The sequence below is a fragment of the Neomonachus schauinslandi genome, chromosome 3, assembly GCF_002201575.2.
Source record: "Neomonachus schauinslandi chromosome 3, ASM220157v2, whole genome shotgun sequence".
Lineage (NCBI taxonomy): Eukaryota > Metazoa > Chordata > Mammalia > Carnivora > Phocidae > Neomonachus > Neomonachus schauinslandi.
The window spans coordinates 169,731,195-169,749,919 of NC_058405.1; the positions used below are offsets into that span (position 1 = coordinate 169,731,195).

At 36.0% G+C, this 18,725-nt stretch overlaps 1 pseudogene; it reads right to left on the reverse strand.

Moving 5' to 3' along the window:
• Positions 1-5,709: 5,709 nt before the first annotated feature.
• On the reverse strand, positions 5,710-6,476 carry LOC110592016 (annotated as a pseudogene).
• Between the last annotated feature and the right edge of the window lie 12,249 nt (positions 6,477-18,725).

Here is an 18,725-nt window from a genome sequence, read left to right on the forward strand (position 1 = left end):
GGCTAACATTTGGACTTATGGCCAAAACCATTCAGGATTGTCTTCTTTAAAAATAACAACATTTAACTGCCTGGATAATTTTGACTTGAATTATTAATCACTTTCATGTGAATTTTAAGTAATTATTTTATAGTTCATAATTCACCCTGTAATCATTAGTTTTGTTATAGTTATACCAAAAGCGTCGTGTATGCTCATGGGAGCAAAAAGACATTGTAGTTTCAGAAAGAGCAACTGAGAGTTTGGAAAGAAAGAAGGAAGAATATAATTTGAGCAGTGATAGCTCTTTGGGGGATACTTGAATAATCAAGGGGCACTGAAGCTGCTTTGTCTCATAGACTTACGTAAACTCTGTAAGACTCTTACATATTCATTATAAGTGATAGATTTATTGGGTACATTTAAGTGATTTCACATCGAAACAATCTCATGTGAAATCAGTATTTCAGTATTTTTTATTTTCCTTGATTGGCCCATTGCCAAAATTTCATCAGTTTCTAATTCTAACAGGCTAGAAACTGATTTGTGGAGATGATACATAGGATGATGTGGGGGAGAAACTATCTATGTTAATCACATTTGAGTGCTTCTCTAGGCCTGCACAGAGGCTTTCTAATATGCCAAACCATCTCCAACTGAGGCTGGTTGAAGGCTAAATTTAAGGATATTTCTTTCAAAAGATTTGGTAGGTTGAATTGGGTCCCAATTCTTCAGTCCTTTATATGGCCTCATGGCAGGTGATTTTTGACTTGATTTTTGGACTTCAGTTTGGATAGATTTTTGGGTTGGATTTTTGAGTTTTACTTTGGACAATGGGGATTTTAAGAGATGTGACATTGTTATGTGCCGCTCTTACCCTATAGATAACCAAGGCTGTGTCTGGGCTGGCCTTTGTGGTTCTTATTATTATGAAGCACCCTCAGCAAGTGCCATCAGGAAACTTTGCAAAAAAAGTTTACAAGTCCTGGTGCCATATAGTGAGGTCATGGGGAGAGAGAAAGAGTGAAAAAGAGAGCAGGCCTGGAATTCTGCTTTTATTGGGGTTGAGGGTGGGGGCCTAGGGTTTTTGGGCTCACTCTGTATTGGTGAGTTTAAAACAATGAACATTTAAAGCACAGGAAGAGATAAAACAAGTGGTCAAATAGTTATTGAAACCAACCAAGAGCTCTAAAACGAAGGAGACTTAGGGGAGCGGTGGACCACCTGGTTCTTTTTCTGGTCATGCGGCTGGCAAGGTGTTTATTGGAGACAGCCATCTTTGAAGTGGGTACGTTGGCAATCGAAACTTAAGTCAGGCACTTTCATTACAAAAAAGAGAAAACCCAACCATCAGGGTTTACACTACAAACACACACGAAGACCTGAAATATGCTTGAGTGCTTGAATTTGCCCTCTTATGCTCTTTCTTTTTACCAAGAGAAGAACATGCAGCATCTTGTCAAGGAGGATGAAAGACACCTGGAAAATACTTGGATTCAACCCAAACTTTGGAGTCAAGCTTGAGTAAGCCGAGCCTAGATCAGCTGAACCCCAGTTGACTCACAAATGCATAAGCAAAAAAGAAAGTCTTACTCTTGTTTGCTCCTGAGTTTTGGAGTGGCTTGTAAGGCCTCAATTTTGTGACAATAGCTGACAGATAAAAACTGTCAAACATTTAAGATGTTTTGACATCCCAGTAAGAGCTTGGGCTTCATTTTGCTAATGAGAAAAATGAGACACTAACTGATTTAAGTAATTTTCCTGAGCTCAGACCAAATCTCAGAAAGTAATGTGAGATACGTGTGTCAACATCACTTTACTTTGAGCCAGGAAATTTTAAATCAGACTTCAAACCAATAAACATCTTAGTTGTTTGCTTTAAAACACTTGCAAAGCATTTTTTCTTGACCAGTTTTCTCATCTGGGCAAATAACTAGTCAGAATACCAGTTTGCTCACCTGAATAAAGAACTCACCTCTTACAACATCAATTAGTTTATTAAGACTACTTTAAGACTTTCACCTCAGATCCTAAACTATTAAGGCACTAACTTTGTCCAATTCTAACTAGATACCCCTGCCTTGAAAGACTCACCTTAAATAACTTGAGAGAAGACTCCAAACCTCTATAAATATTCTTCCCTATCCTCTTTCTTTGAAATATTACTAAGACAATCAAGATAATAATATCCCTTGCTGAAGTAAATTTAATGCACTTAGCTTTGCTTGTCAACAGCTTTGTTTTTGTTTTTATTTTATTTATTTATTTATTTTTTGGTGGTCTTTATGTGAGAATTGACATTTGACATAATTAGGATTGTTCTGTTGAGCATTAATTAATACATATATTAATAAGAAGAGCAAAAACCTAGATGTAAGTTTATTGGTTTCCAGTTCTCTTTGCTCCCCCATTAACTCATACTTTGATCAATGCATCAGGCTGACATCTATGAAAGAAAGGAAGGAAGAGGATCATCTTTGAAGTTTCCATGCCTAAAACTATAATTTTAAGATTCTGAGATCAAACATACATAAAAAAATTACTGGAACAATTTGTTCTCGATCTCTCTTAATAAGTGCATAAGTTGTAACATAAATATGATTTGTTTATTGTTTTATTTTTGTCTGTAAGTACCTTTAAAACACTGGTATAATTTAACCTTTAAATTAAAGGGTTTTTTTTTTGTTGTTGTTATATAAATTAGTCTACATTAAGAGTCTGAATCTAAATATATTATTTTTCTGATGCTAATTGTATTTTCCTAAAATGACAATACCTATTTGGAATTTACTGGTTCGCAATATTACCTAACCCAAATAGAAATTTTATCTCCCACTAAGTGGCAAATAAAGACGACCTCCTGCTAAAGAAATAGCACCTAGCTTAATGCCACCTTGTTTCATTGGTCTTTCAGAAGATGTTTATTATTATTTTGCACACAATTCTGGCAGGTCTTCTGCAGATTAAACAAAATAAACTCTAGAATGATACTTTATGTAGACATGCTGATAGCATGTAGAAGAGAGAGCAATTTATCCTCAAAGGAGGAAACCACATTACTACTGAAAGCTGTTGTAGGACTACAAAGTACAAAATCTAGAGACATTTAAAATAGGCCAGTCTTACACGCCTTTGATTTACAGATAGTGAAATAGCAGATGTTCATAAAAATGATGTTCCATCATCTGGAAGCTGAATTAAATTCTCAGCAAAATTCTTTATTTAAGGATTGAGAGAAATGCACAATACCTTTTTGAAACAGTTATGTACCAAAATTTTGTTCTTTAACTTTCAGAGGTAAAACATTATATGCCTATAAAATCTGAGGGTCCAAAATAATAAAGCATTCAAAGAGTTCCAGATAGCTGGGGTTTTATAACACTTAGCTTCTTGAAATATTCTCTAATGTTTTCTGGTTTGCTTTCTCTTAGCTTAACACCAAATTTCATTAATCCAAGGTTTGATTTATAACATATATTCCTTGACTATTTTGTAAACAATTAATACTTTCACACTGGCAAGAATTAAGTTCTTTTAGTTCCATCACCAGTGTTATTTCTATACCCTCCTCTTTTCCTTTCAAAACTTGTTATTTCAAATATATCAGGAAGATCTTATATGTGATTCACTGAGCAAAGGTTAACTCTAGGAAAATGTTCCACTTTTGATTTAATCTGTTTTTGGTGTGGAAATAAATTCAATTGAGAGATTTTTTTCTTCCAAGTCAAAAACTTTCATTTCTTATAAAAAAGATATAGATTGATTACCTTTTATGCTTTATGTTTCAGTTGTAATGACTCCATAGCCTGAGCAGAAAATAGGCTAGTCTCTTTGGGTGGATGTCACATTAGAAGCTAAGTTTCAAGTCAGGTGTTGCCAGCTTTCAATATTTTTGGCAGCTTAACTGCAATATCTTTTATATGTGAAATAATTAGGGTGTTTTTACAACTTACTAGAAGCTTTTCAATAGTGAGTGCTCATACTCTTTTCTGCTTAACTTAGCCCATTAAGATGAATATGAAAATGGATGAAAGAATAGGTAAGTAGAAACTTTATACTTTCAAACAGATGATAGATGAGATGAATGAGAAAGGAAAGAAGTTATATTTTTGAATTTATGAATGGAAATTTCCTACACAGTAATGATGACTATGTCAAAAGGAAAAATTCATCAATCAAAAACAGTGTTGGTATATTTTGACATAATACTGATTATGAAATAGACTTGTCTGTTTCAATTAACAATGGTTTGGGCAATTGATTTATTTTTTGAATTTTCTACAATTATTAAATATTTTCTGACAGCCCAAATAGTAACCTAATAAGCTCTAGTTCGGTAGCTCAATAGGTATACTGTTGAATTAGTTTGAAAGTAAATATACTTTAAAATAAATGAAACAACATACTAACTTCTACAAAATTAATCACTAATCCCCATTTTTGGGATGGTGTCATACTATACCTTTTTCTTTTCTTTTTCTTTCTTTTTTTTTTTTAGAGGGACTGGTTCTTTATTTCAAAAAGACACTTGTCAATTTTCAGTATCAAAACAGTTTGTTTGCACTACTGGTTTCTTTCTCCCAATCGGCCCTCAAAGAGAGCACACCAAGGAGAGTGCATTTTAAGCCAATAAGCTGCAGGATGCACACCTAACAGGCCTCACAGAAACCTCACCAAAAAGGAGAATTGGGGAGGGAAAGAAACTTTAAAAGATCAGCACACAGTCAGCCCACAGACTGTAGAGAGTTCTCAGCCAGACGGGGTGGCTAATGTGCCCCAACCCTAAAAAGCAAAGTTTCAAAATAATATAAAATTTAAAAACAGTTTTGTACATAAGCTATTCAAGATTTCTCCAGCACACACTGATACAAAGCACGAGATGACACTTTTAGAGACAGCAGCTTTGGACCTGGCAAAGGATGATGAGATGAGTTTGTTTCATATGGCTAAATCAGTGGCAAACACATAATTTTTTTTTCCTTCAAGGAGGCAGGAGAGCAAATAAATGGTCACCTCAACATAAGGGGAACATGATCCATTCTGTGGGCAGTTAGGGTAAAAGATAGGATAAGGGTTGGTCTCAGAAGTCTCACCATCTTACTTTGTTTGGTCACTTCTGATGGAAAAAAAAATAAGTTGCTCAAAGATACCTTAAAGCTGAAACCCTGAGCCACACTTTTTTGGCCACTCCTCCTGGAATCACCTTTCTAATTTGGCTGGTACTTTGGCCAAAGCAATGAAGGTTCCCGGAGTGGGTCTCTTACTGGGCTCTGGTTCTCAGTAAGGCGGGCCCCTGTGGCTTTCCCTCCTCTGTGGAGAGGACAGTATGCACTAAACTGAAAAGTTACTTTCCAAATGTGAGGAAGGGGTTAGACTGCTGCTTCAGACTGTGGAATTATTTGGACTGTTTTACAAATGGTCGCTACATCAACAACACCAAAAAACGGTAATTACAAAATGTGTACATCATAACATGCTTTTCAAGATACTTTGCATTGTGCTCACATTCCCTTAAACATTGTTCCTAAAGGTGCTCAGCCTCAAGCCCAACTGGAATCTCTAGAGAGAGGCAGAGACAGTTTGGCGAAAAAGACACAGGGGTTGGGGTGGGAGAGGCGGCAAAATGAGAAAGCAGCCTTCCAGTTAGAGATCAGCCCTCAGTTTCAAGGCCAGCTTCGGGCAGGGGCAGGCTGGCCTCAGGCGGAGTCGGGGTCAGAGGGACGAGCAGTGTCAGGGCCAGACTGGGGTGCTCGACATGTCATTCACGTCAAGCAGAGTCTAGTCCAGCATCCTTTGTGTACAGAGGTGCTCCCCTTTGTGCATTTCAGCTTATCTTCCAAATCATCAATTGTCTTCTCCAGCTTGGCTACCGATCTCTCAGCAAACTCAGCACGGGTCTCTGCCTCCTTGAGTTTATCCGTGAGAATCTTTATCTCTTCCTCATATTTGTCTTCCTTTTGAGAATACTTTTCTTCAGCAGCCCTCAGACACTTAAGGTTCTGGTCCATCCGTCTGACCTGCTCATCCATCTCCCTGCAACGGGACTCTGCCAGCTCAGCTCGTTCCTCTGGGCGTTCCAAGTCCCCCTCAATAATCATCAACTTCCGAGCCACCTCTTCATACTTCCGATCTGCCTCTTCTGCTATGTGCTTGGCCTCTTTGAGTTGGATTTCCTGGAGTTCCATCTTTTCTTCATCTTTTAAGGCTCAGTTCTCAATAATCTTCATACTTCTCTCGCTCTCATCAGCAGCTTTCTCCGCTTCCTCCAGCTTTTGCAGGGCAGTGGCCAGGCGCTCCTGGGCGCGGTCCAGCTCCTCTTCCACCAGTTTGATCCTACGGTTCCAGGAGGCCACCTCAGCTTCGGCCTGCTCCCGGGCCCGCCTTTCCCCTTCCACTTCCCGCTGCAGGCCCTTGGCCCTCTCCTCTGCACCATCTGCTTGCTGCTGCAGAACCTGGATCCTGCGCTTCACCTCCTCGATGGTGGTGATTCGGACCATGGTGCCCACCCAGCCCCTGCTCGCGCTCGGCTTCCTGCCTCCTCCGCTCGGTGCTGCAGCCCCTTCTCTACCCTTTTTTTTTTTAAGATTTTATTTATTTTTTTGATAGAGAGAGAGCACATGAGAGGGGGGAGGGTCAGAGGGAGAAGCAGACTCCCCGCTGAGCAGGGAGCCCGATGCAGGACTCGATCCCGGGACTCCAGGATCATGACCTGAGCCGAAGGCAGTGGCTTAACCAACTGAGCCACCCAGGCGCCCCTCTACCCTTTTTTAAAATAAGTATATTTTCTCCCTCTTATAACAAATACTGTTTGTGTGTACACATTTATTTAAATATCAAAATGAAATTATGTAGAAATAATTCTGTTTTTAGAAGATGACTATCAGAAAGAAAAATGCATCCTTCCTGTGGTCTCAGGAACTCAAGACTATGAGTTGATTAACTGCAACATTATAATTCACATTTCTAATTTGTGATTAGATAATCAAATGTTTCCACATATTTCCAGTGTGAGGAAATCCATGTTAAACTCAGTATATTTGCTCATTCACTGTCATTTAATTTCACTAAATTTGGAGATGTTTATTTGAGAAGTTGTGGGACTCTCACTTCCCTCGATCACCTGTTAGAATATTTCCTTACGGAGGTTTTAGCTCTATTGGGGAGAATTATCTTCTATTTTAGAATAGGTATAAATAGAAATAAAGGAATCATGTTAGTGAAATTTACTTTGGCTGGCACACACTTTGAGAATCAATGCCCTCAGGCTTCCCATTCTTGCTTGCTCAATTCCCCAAGAAGTTGAAAGAGAAACTCTAGGGCTACAGAAATCTAGCGGGAGACATCTGTGAGTGCTTCAGAGGAAATTTGCTCTGCTTTATCATTGCACCCGGTAGCTGAAATTTGATAGATCTACTAAATCCCAGGAGGCATACCTGTCTTAGATTAGTCTATAAAAATAGTTAGTACTATATAAGATTTCCTGAGCTCTTATAATGTTTCAGAAACTTTGCTATAGCTCCATATAAATTATTTTATAATCCTGTTTTATGGATGAGTAATTGAGACTCACAAGGGTTAAGTAACTTTTCCAGTGTCACCCTGCTGGTAAATGGTTGCTTCAGAGGTTGCACTATTTATGACTATGCTGTAGTCACTAATATTCTCTTCTTGGTCTTGGGTTTTTCCTGAATTTCTTGTGCATTATGACACCGACAGGTATCAAATGTCAGTTCAAAAAGTTGTTTCTACATCTTCATTTGCCTCTGTCCCTCTTCATATGCCAAGAAATGATGATGAAGCTCTAACACAGATGATAAAGTTCATGGTTTGGTTAAGAGACATATATGCCTATATTTTTATTTAAAAATGTGTATTTATTTAAAATATGTAAATTGTTTTTTAGCCTTAAAATTTGTATTATTTTACTTAACAGTCCTGAAAATTTTGCATGGATGAAATCAATTCAAATATTCCCTCTGCACTTATGTGCATCCTTTCAGTAGCAAAAGCATTGTTTGGGTTTCATTGGTTCTCTTATTTGTGTTGCTTAGGTTCCCAGGTCTTGAGGAAGTGTCATCCAAGGCTGTTGAAATACATTCTCTGTGTGTAGGTGTGTGTGTTTATAGACTACCCATTGCCATTTATCTCTTGGACAGATACTCCCCAGGGCCCTGTAACCATAACCATTTTGGAGGTGGAATTAAAGTCATTGTCTCACTTTGAAGGCAATGTCACTGGACCCTTTTTGGGGAGTAATTAAAGTAACAATGGGCATAGTTGTCTACTGGGAAAAATTTCTGTGAATCAGAAGTAGCAGTTGGGGTAGATTATCCAGAGATCAAAATTTGATAAGGAGCTATCCTGAACATGCTGGTCACTTCATCAACTACTTAATGACTGGCCAGAGAAAACTGGAAAGCACTGTACCAAACACCTGTTTACAAGCACCAAGTTTTGCATCCTTTACATGCAGATGCATTGAAGACACCTATTGGAAACTAGTTGAAAAATGTGGTAAGGCAATGGTTCTTAAACTTCAGTGTCCAAAATATTTTGGGAAGCTTGTTAAAACACAGATTACTGACCTCACCTCAGAGATTCTGATTCAGTAAGTCTGTGTTGGGTCCTAGAATTTGCATTTCTAATAAATTCCCAAGTGCTGCTGCTGGTTTGAGCACTAAGCTTAGAGAATCACTTGCAAGAAAGAAGATGGTTTTACACCTTGAAATTATATGATCAATTTACAATTTTAAATAGAAAGCCAACTATGATACCATAAATTTTTTTTAAAGATTTTATTTACTTATCTGACAGAAAGAGAGGGAACACAAGCAGGGGGAGTGGGAGAGGGAGAAGCAGGCTTCCTGCTGAGCGGGGAGCCCAATGTGGGCTCCAGCCCAGGACCCTGGATCATGACCTGAGCTGAAGGCAGATGTTTAACTGACTGAGCCTTCCAGGTGCCCTGACACCATAAATTTTTAAAACTTATTTTCAAAATGTATTCTATGTTGTCACGCAGTCGTGTACCATAGAATGCACTTTTCTTCTTTTCATTATTTGGATTTTTTTTCTTTTTGTTAGTCTTTGTTTTATTCTTAACCTAAGTTGTGTCTCCTCCCCCTTCTCATTATTTCAGTAACATTTTCTAATTTTATGCTGCTATATATTTCTGGAACAGTCATTCTTTTCTTAAATAATTTTTCAAAGTAGAATTATCTGTTAGATTGTAAACTCCTTGGAATAAGGAACCATGTACTATTTATTTTTGAATCTCTAATCCACTCTTATCACTGATGCCTAGTACTGAACATTGTGCATGGAAGAAATCAATAAATATGTGTTGCATTGAATATTGTGTTTTTGACTCTACTTTCCTCCCAAGACGAAAAAAGTCACATATAGAGTTTTAAATCATCTGAAATTTGAATATTAGGAAGGCATAGAAAAGAAGAAGGAAAGAATTGAAGGTAAATAGGAGCCTGTAGGAAGAAAAGGTAGTATGCAATAATCAAACCTGAATAAATTTGGATGTTAAATTCTTTATTTGAATGTACCATGTTTCCTTATTTTTTGATATTTTGTGGTGCAATATATCAATACAAAGCAATCAATACAAGTTTATTGATCGAAAATGAGTTAGAACAGAACAAAATATTAAATAGAATTTTATCTGAAAATAGTTTGTAGAGAACAGTGATTAAAGTCAATAACTATTAGATAAATCAAATAAAATGAAATCATAGATAATGCTTCACAAGACGAAATGAAGTGGTTTAAATCAAGGAACTCCTCATAACTGGCAGTTGTTTTATATAAAATATTTTCTTGAGTGAAGGATCATTTAATCTCTGTAAAATGTACATAGTAAATAATTTATCATACTTTATATACCTTTGGAATAGTTCATGATATAAAAATATAAAATCTTATTGATGGACATAAAACAAAATTGAGCAAATGGAAAAGTGTACTATGTCCTTGGACAGGAAGACATTATTAGGAAGTCAATACTTCTAAAATTAACATACATATTCAATGCAGCTCTTGTAAGAATTCCAAGGTGGTTTTTTTTGGGAGGGAGGAGGCATGTATAAATAATATGAATGTCTATTGCCTCAAATTTGCTAAGAAAAAAGAGGTATAGGAAAGGGGTTTTGATGTTCTAGCTATCCAAATGCTGTATCTGAAAAAAAAAGAAACAACAAAACACTAAACACGAATCAGTATGGCATTGGTATAGAAAAAAACAAGTTACAAGAATAAATATTTCATAAATAAATCTCAGTATAAATGAGAATTTAATATATAAAATGATGATATATTCAATGGGAAAGGAGAAATTATTTTAAAAAGTTCTGTTATTGTTGACTAGCCACTGGGCAGGAATCTATTTTATCTCTTACACAAAAATAAACCATAGATGAATTAAAGACCAATATGGAAAATAAAAAATAAGAACATTAAGAGTTTTTAGTATTTAGGAGAGTGTTTATAATATCTAAGATTTGGTAAAATATTCTTTTTTTTTTGTTTTTTTTTTTTTTAAAGATTTTATTTATTTATTTGAGACAGAGAGAGACAGAGAGCACGAGAGGGAGGAGGGTCAGAGGGAGAAGCAGACTCCCCGCCGCGCAGGGAGCCCGATGCGGGACTCGATCCCGGGACTCCAGGATCATGACCTGAGCCGAAGGCAGTCGCTTAACCGACTGAGCCACCCAGGTGCCCATTGGCAAAATATTCTTAACCAAGACTGTACACCCAGAAGACATAAAAGAAAATATAACCATAATTAACTACAGGAAAATTGAAAGTTTTTCATTTCAAAATATAAAGTCAATAACAAGATGATAAATGTGGACAAATATTTATAATAGAATTTATAGACTAAAACCTAATATCAATAATTACAAACAGCTCTCACAAATTGACAAAAAATATAGAAAAGAAGAAAATAATAAAAGAGACTTCACATAAGTTGAAATGACAACAAACATAAAAAGACACTATAGTTCACAACTTGTCAGGGAATGAAAATTAATGGTTGTGAGGGCTGTGGGTGGTGGTGGGCTCAATGGCCTTCACAATCATAAAACCATATAGGAAGAGGGATTTTCAGAAATATTTTCCAGATTACTTTTTACTCTCAGAAGCTAAAATTGTGAATAATCTTATGGAAAAGATTTTTTTTCACGACTGAAGTTTCTTAGAAAATAAAATATTTATTTCCTTCTAAATTCAAGTATACAATCCAGTAGCCATTGGACTTTCTGATATGTTTATTAAGAATTCTTGATCATCTAGTAATAATTCTCATCTGAGAACAATGGCCCCTACTTAATGTTCTCTTGCTGCTAGTTCAGTCATATGAATATTTTTATATTCTATTTGTTTTAATATTTCAAATGTTTCTATGTAAAAACAAAAAATTATTGCAAGGCATTGGCTGTTTATATAAATATGAAAAATATTTTCTGGATATTAGAGTTGTTAAAGAATTTAAAAATAATATTCTGTAAATGCAAGAGAAATGTTAGGGGATATTGGCAGGATGTCAGTTTCCACAAATTTCTACTCAAAGTACGGAAAATTAGAGCCTCCATAATTGTTAGCTTAGTTGTTGCTATCTTTGCTCAGATCCTGTTTCTCCTGCTATATTTTGTCATCAAGCAACTGTTGTCATTGAAATCCCTCTGATATTTTTGTACAACATAGATTATTTTTCTCCTGCAGATATTACTAAAGCTTTAGAAGCACCTCCTTGTGCCCGATTAATTTTTAAATTATTGATTAGAAAAACAAAATATGTAAGTGCTCAAAATCATGGTGTGTCTGTGTGAGGTTGGAGGAAGGGGCATCTGCAACTTAGGTCAATTTATTATTAACACCAAAAAAAAAAATCTAGATTAAAAAATAGATAATTTCAATGCTAATATTTCTGTAGCATAGAATAAATATGTGTATTTTTATATCTTCTCTTAAGCTTAGTGTTGTGCCTGGCACAAAATAGTTCTCTAATGTAGGTATGTTCAATGAGTAAAATGCAATTAATCAGTTAGAAATTGCGATCTTTTATTGTTTATTTATAGTATGCCAAGCATTGTGCTTCATACATATCAAGCTCCTCTAAATTCTTTTTTTTTTTGCTCCTCTAAATTCTTATAATAATGGCATGATATAAGTATTCTTATTTACCATGATAGTTGCAATATTTACCAAAACAGCAAAAAATGACAGAACTGGGCGGCGGGGGGCATGTAGGGTTTAAAGCAAGCATGGATATTGAACTGAATAATTCATTTACTGTAATATATACAACATTTTTCATTACAGTAATTAAAATCTGACTCTTTTATGTGTTTTTTTTTTAAGATTTTATTTATTTATTTGACAGAGAGAGATAGTGAGAGCAGAAACACAAGCAGGGGGAGTGGGAGAGGGAAGAGCAGGCTTCCCACTGAGCAGGGACCCCAATGCGGGGCTCCATCCCAGGACCCTGGGATCATGACCTGAGCCGAAGATGCTTAACGACTGAGCCACCCAGGCACCCCCAAATCTGACTTTTTTAGAATTGACATATGTATCTTGGATTTTTATCTATTACCCTTTATTTAATCCATTATTCTCATTTTGCCTGAGTCTGTGATTTGCATGGCTCTGTGTCTTGTCCCTGGACCTCAGCTTACATTCAGCCCTCTGACTTTGGTAAATCCTTTGAGACACAACTCTCTATCCCAACATTCCCCTAAACTGATCATTCTGAATACAATATGCTAACTGGCTTATCTACCCCCAGCCCTACTCTCTCAGTGGGGAGGAACAACAAACAATAAAAGGGTTACCTTTAAAAAAGAAAATTCAAACTCTGTTTCCCATCTTCCCCAAAGAACTGAGCATTGCAGGTGTATGTCTAAGAGGAAGGTTTTGTTTTATTTTCATTCTTTCCTCTCCCTCTCTCCCTCCTTTTCTTTCTTTCTTTCCCTTTCTTTCTTTCTTTCTTTCTTTCTCTCTCTCTCTTTCTCTCTTCCTCTCTCTCTCTCTTTCTTTCTCTTTCTCTTTCTCTCTTTCTTTCTTCCTTCTTTCCTTCTTTCTTTTTCTTTCTTTCTCTTCCTTTCTTCCTTCCTTCCTTCTTTCTTTCTTCCTTTCTTCCCTCCTTCCTTCCTTTCTTTCTTCCTTCCTTCTTTCTTTCTTTCTTTCTTTCCTTCCTTCCTTCTTTCCTTCCTTCCTTTCTTCCTTCCTTCTTTCCTTCCTTCCTTCTTTCTTTCTTTCTTTCTTTCTTTCCTTCCTTCCTTCCTTTCTTTCTTCCTTCTTTCCTTCCTTCCTTCTTTCTTTCTTTCTTTCTTTCCTTCCTTTCTTTCTTCCTTCCTTCTTTCCTTCTTTCTTTCTTTTCTTTCTTTCCTTCCTTCCTTCCTTCTTTCCTTCCTTCTTTCTTTCTTTCTCTTCCTTTCTTTCTTCCTTCCTTCCTTCCTTCCTTCTTTCCTTCCTTCCTTCTTTCTTTCTTTCTTTCCTTCCTTCCTTCCTTCTCTCTTTCCTTCCTTCCTTCCTTCTTTCCTTCCTTCCTTCCTTCCTTCCTTTCTTTCTTCCTTTCTTCCTTCCTTCTTTCCTTCCTTCCTTCTTTCTTTCCTTCCTTCCTTTCTTCTTTCTTTCTTTCTTTCTTTCTTTCTTTCTTTCTTTCTTTCTTTCTTCTTTCTTTCTTTCTTTCTTCCTTCCTTCCTTCCTTCCTTCCTTCCTTCCTTCCTTCCTTCCTTTCCTTCCTTCCTTCCTTCCTTCCTTCCTTCCTTCCTTCCTTCCTTCTGCCCTGCCCTGCCTTGCCTTGCCTTGCCTTTTTCTTCCTTCATTATTTCTACTGGCATGGACAACTGTGGAATACTAAGAAATATTATAATCAATCAGAGATTATAAAACACTTCAGATAAATCTGCTTCATTGCTTTTAGTTATGGAAATGTGGCATTTAAACTTGCAATGTCTAAAAGAAAGCTCCATCTAACAAGGCTGTCTTGGAAATTGCTGTACACCCCACTGAACATTGGACAGAGGAATTTCCACAGCAAGCTTCCATTGCTTGATGTGAGCATTAGATGTGCGTTTGATGTTCACTGATGGAATTGTCATGATGGTCTCCCATGTTGGACTTCCTTTTCTACCTACCCCTTCTCCAAGTACTACTTCCAACTTGCACTCTTCTCTTCACAATTTCTCTTTCCAATCACTGCCATTGTTGTTGCCTTTAACTTGGTCACTTCTTCTTTTTTTTTTTTATTATGTTATGTTAATCACCATACATTACATCATTAGTTTTAGATGTAGTGTTCCATGATTCATTGTTTTCATGTAACACCCAGTGCTCCATGCAGAGCATGCCCTCTTTAATACCCATCACCAGGCTAACCCATCCCCCCACCACCCTCCCCTCTAGAACCCTCAGGTCGTTTTTTCAGAGTCCATAGTCTCTCATGGTTCGTCTCCCCTTCTGATTTATCCCCTTCATTCTTCCCCTTCTGCTATCTTCTTCTTCTTCTTCTTTTTTTTTTAACATATAATGTATTATTTGTTTCAGAGGTACAGGTCTGTGATTCAACAGTCTTACACAATTCATAGCGCTCACCATAGCACATACTATCATATGATCTCACTGATATGAGGAATTCTTAATCTCAGGAAACAACTGAGGGTTGGTGGAGCAGTGGGGGGTGGCCACTTCTTTTTATCTTTCTCTTTTCAGTCCATAGATGAAGAAGTACATGACCAGTAGACAAGATAGAAGAGGGTGCCCTGGAAAACTCATCAGTTTTCAACTATGTCTGAGAAGAAACTGTGTTTCTTCCATCTGTGTGTTAAATGCACATAGGTATGTTATATCAGACATTTTTTTAGAAAAAAACCTCACAGTAGTAAAGTATATCTTTAAATAGTGTGAAAATAATAAAGATGTATCAGTTGAGTCTTGTTGAATGGCAAGTGACAGAAAGCCCAACAGAAATTTGCTTAAGCAAAAGTAATTTATTGTTTCAAGTAACAGAAAGGTCAAGGGATGAGTTTTTAAAGGGCATTACTAGAATTATGATTTGAGTAATTTTTTTAATGAACTTTTAATTTTAGAATAGTTTTAGATTTATCAAGAAGTTGTGAAGATAGTATAGAAAGTCCCCAGATACCCACACCTAGTTTTCCCTGTTATTACCATCCTACATGAATATGGTGCAATTACCATGTATAATGAACCAATATTGATATGTTATTATTAGCTGACATCCATACTTTATTCAGATTTCTTTAGTACTTACCTAAGGTCCATTTTTTTGTTCCAAAATCTTACATTACAGTTAACCATCATGCCTGTGATGGTTTTTCACATTCTCCTTGCTTTTGTTGGTATTGACTGTTTTAGGGAGTACCGGTATTTTGCAGAATGTCCCTTAACTGAGATTTGTCTCATGTTTTTCTCATAATTAGCTTGGGGTCATGGGTTTTTGAGGTAGTTTGCCAAGTTTCTCCATTGTAAAGTTACTCTTTCCACCCCCCCCCTTCCATATTGTATTCTTTGGAAGAAAGTCACCATGTGCATTACACACTTAAGGGGTGGGGAATTAGACTCCACTCCCATAATGTGGCACATCTATATATATTAATTGGAATTCTTCTTGATAGGAGATGTGTCCATTCTCCTCTGTTTATTTATGTATGTAATCATTTATTTATATCAAATGGACTCATAAATATTTCTTTTATACTATGGGTTATGCTCCAATACTACTTTATTCATTTTGTTGCTCAAATTGTTCTAGCTTTGTATATTTTGGGGAACTCTTTGCACTGGCTCCTGTCCTCATTATTTTAAGTTTTTAGTGATGGGGGCACTTTTTTACTTTCTGGCACTGTAAGATTCTCTAGGTTCATTACATATATTCTCAGCTCAGCCCTAGATTTGGCCATTCTCCAATGGCCATCCCTTTTATTGGAAAATGGTATTAGAAACCAAGATTTTGTGCTAGATGTGCTCATTTTATAGGGGTATTGTTGTTTCTAGGTTCTCAGCTGACAGAACAAGGAAATATATATGCGTGTACTAGAGGTTCAGGTGATTTTATCTGGACTTGGGTTTTCTCTTTTTTTCACATTGACTCAATTCTTGGACAGAAATTTTCTTCATAGTTGCAAGATAGCTGTGGTAACTCTGGAATGTGAGTCCCAAGGAACAGAGTAAGAGTCTCTTTACCAGAATTCTCAACAAATTCCCATCACATATCATTGGCTACTTTTAGGTCGCATGCCAACTCAGGAACTGATCACTGTAGTTGAATGGAATGAAATATTCTTATGAGGTTAAGCCAGGGTTATGTGATCCTCAGAGTCAGAGGATTGATCCTGTTTGACAGGATCAAGAGTACAGGAGACATGGATTCTCAAAAGGTTGATAGTATAAAAAGGGGAAATATAGCTGTATGCTTGAAAAATGATGATGTCACCACAGTCAATGACCACTACTTCTTATGAATTCTGAAATTCTAAAACTGGCTACTACTTACTATGAAGTTTTGAAAGAAAGTAAAATAGTTACTTTTATAAAGAGATGCATCAGTAAATGGCTTGGGTTCTATTGGAAGCACATTAACACTCATACTTTTGAAAATTGAATAGTACTTCATTATATTTTTGAATATGAATATTTTCCCCTTTGAAACTACAAATAGGGAGAGTAAATCCATTGTCAAATTACTTCCTGGTTTTGCTTTTAAAAATAACTTCACTTTTACAAAAATGGAGCATTTAGGCTGGATCAAATAAAACCTGTTGTCCTTTGTACTTGTTGCTTTATATTGACTGTCTCCATTGGTTTTCTTTATTTACCTCTTTCAGGAACATATTCAAGAGGAAACTAGAGAGCTTGCCATTCATTCATCAAAATGTGATGCTACTTTCTTTTTCCCCACTTCAAGGAAGCTTGTAAAATATTTTTTAAAAGGAAGGAATATAGAATAGAAAGGCTACGTGACAGCATTATAACTGAAACCACTACTATGATCTGAAGTTTTTGTTTTTTCTTAGTAAGGCATTCACACCCTTTTTAAATTAAACCAGCAATTAACAGAATAATTCCAATATAAAAATATTTTAAAAGTCATCCCTTGCAAAGACATACTAGTTTTAAGATATTAGCAGTCGGTACAAAAATTTGTATCCTGTTTTTTATCTGAAGGCAATTATTTGTTCTGTTTACATTTGTTAAGATTATTTTTGCTTTTATTTCATTGATTTAACAAATTACACATTTATTTTAGAGATCTAAAGGTTAAAAAATATTAAAGATGTTTCTAATTTGAACTTTCAAATATACTGTAGCGTAGGTCCCTGTGAAATGTGTTCAAATTATATTTGAACCAAAATATCTTGGGTGACTTCTCAACTTAAAATCCATGAAATTGACATAATCACATTGGGAACTCTGAAGTAAAACTTTGGTTATTTGGAACTTTTAGAGAATGAGACTTCCAGATTAAAAAAAAATTTTTTTTTGAGGAGGGCAGTGATGATACTTTGAGTTACAATTTTTTTTAAAGAGCTCTTTTATCTTAAAAAAAATTAAAAAAAAGTTCTTTGACAAGAATATTTCCCAATTTTCCTCTGCCTGAAATGGTGGATAATGGCCATTATTTATTTATTTTCTTATGACTCTATTAAAACCTTCCCCTTTTTTGAGTGCTGTATGTTTCTATAAAGGTTTTTTTTTTTTTAAGATTTTATTTATTTATTTGACAGAGAGAGAATGAGAGAGCACATGTGTGCACAAGCAGGAGGAGGGGCAGGCAGAGGGAGAAGCAGGCTCCCAGCTGAGCAGGGAGCCTGATGTGGGATGTGGGCCTGGATCCCAGGACCCCGAGATCATAACCTGAGCAGAGGCAGACGCTTAACCATCTGAGCCACCCAGATGCTCTGAGTGCTGCATGTTTCTAAAAACATTTAAGTTTTGTCTTAAAAATGTTCCTATATATATATGTAAGTTTCTTACAAATATAATATCCAATTTGGGATCAGCATATCACTCAACATTTTAAGTCAATTTTATTAACAATTATTTGTTGAAAATATTTGATATACTAGATATGGTGATAAGTGCTTTTTATATATGCCATTTCATTTACTATTATGTATCTTTTAAAAGTTTTTCCTTTAAATTCCAGTTAGTTGACATACAGTGCAATATTAGTTTCAGGTGTACAATATAGTGATTCAACACTTCCATACACTTGTTGTGATGAGCATCACCTATTTAACACATCCCTCCACCTACTACCATCTGGTAATCATCAGTTTGTTCTCTATAGCTGAGTCTGTTTCTTGGTTTGCCTCCCTCTCTTTTTTTTTCCCCTTTCATGTTTGTTTTTTCTTAAATTCCACATATGAGTGAAATCATATGGTATTTGTCTTTCTTTGACTTATTTTGCTTAGCATAATACTTTCTAGCTCCATCCATGCCATTGCAAATGGAAAGATTTCATTCTCTTTTATGGCTAAGTAATATTCCATTGTGCGTATATACCACATCTTTTTATCCATTCATCAGTTGAGGCTGTTTCCATAATTTGGTCATTATAGATAATGTTGCCATAAACATTAGGGTGCATGTATCTCTTTGAATTAGTTTTTTTGTATTCTTTGGATAAATACCTAGTAGTGTGATTGCTGGATATAGGGTAGTTCTACTTTTAACTTTTTTGAGGAACCTCTATCCTGTTTTCCAGGACTGTA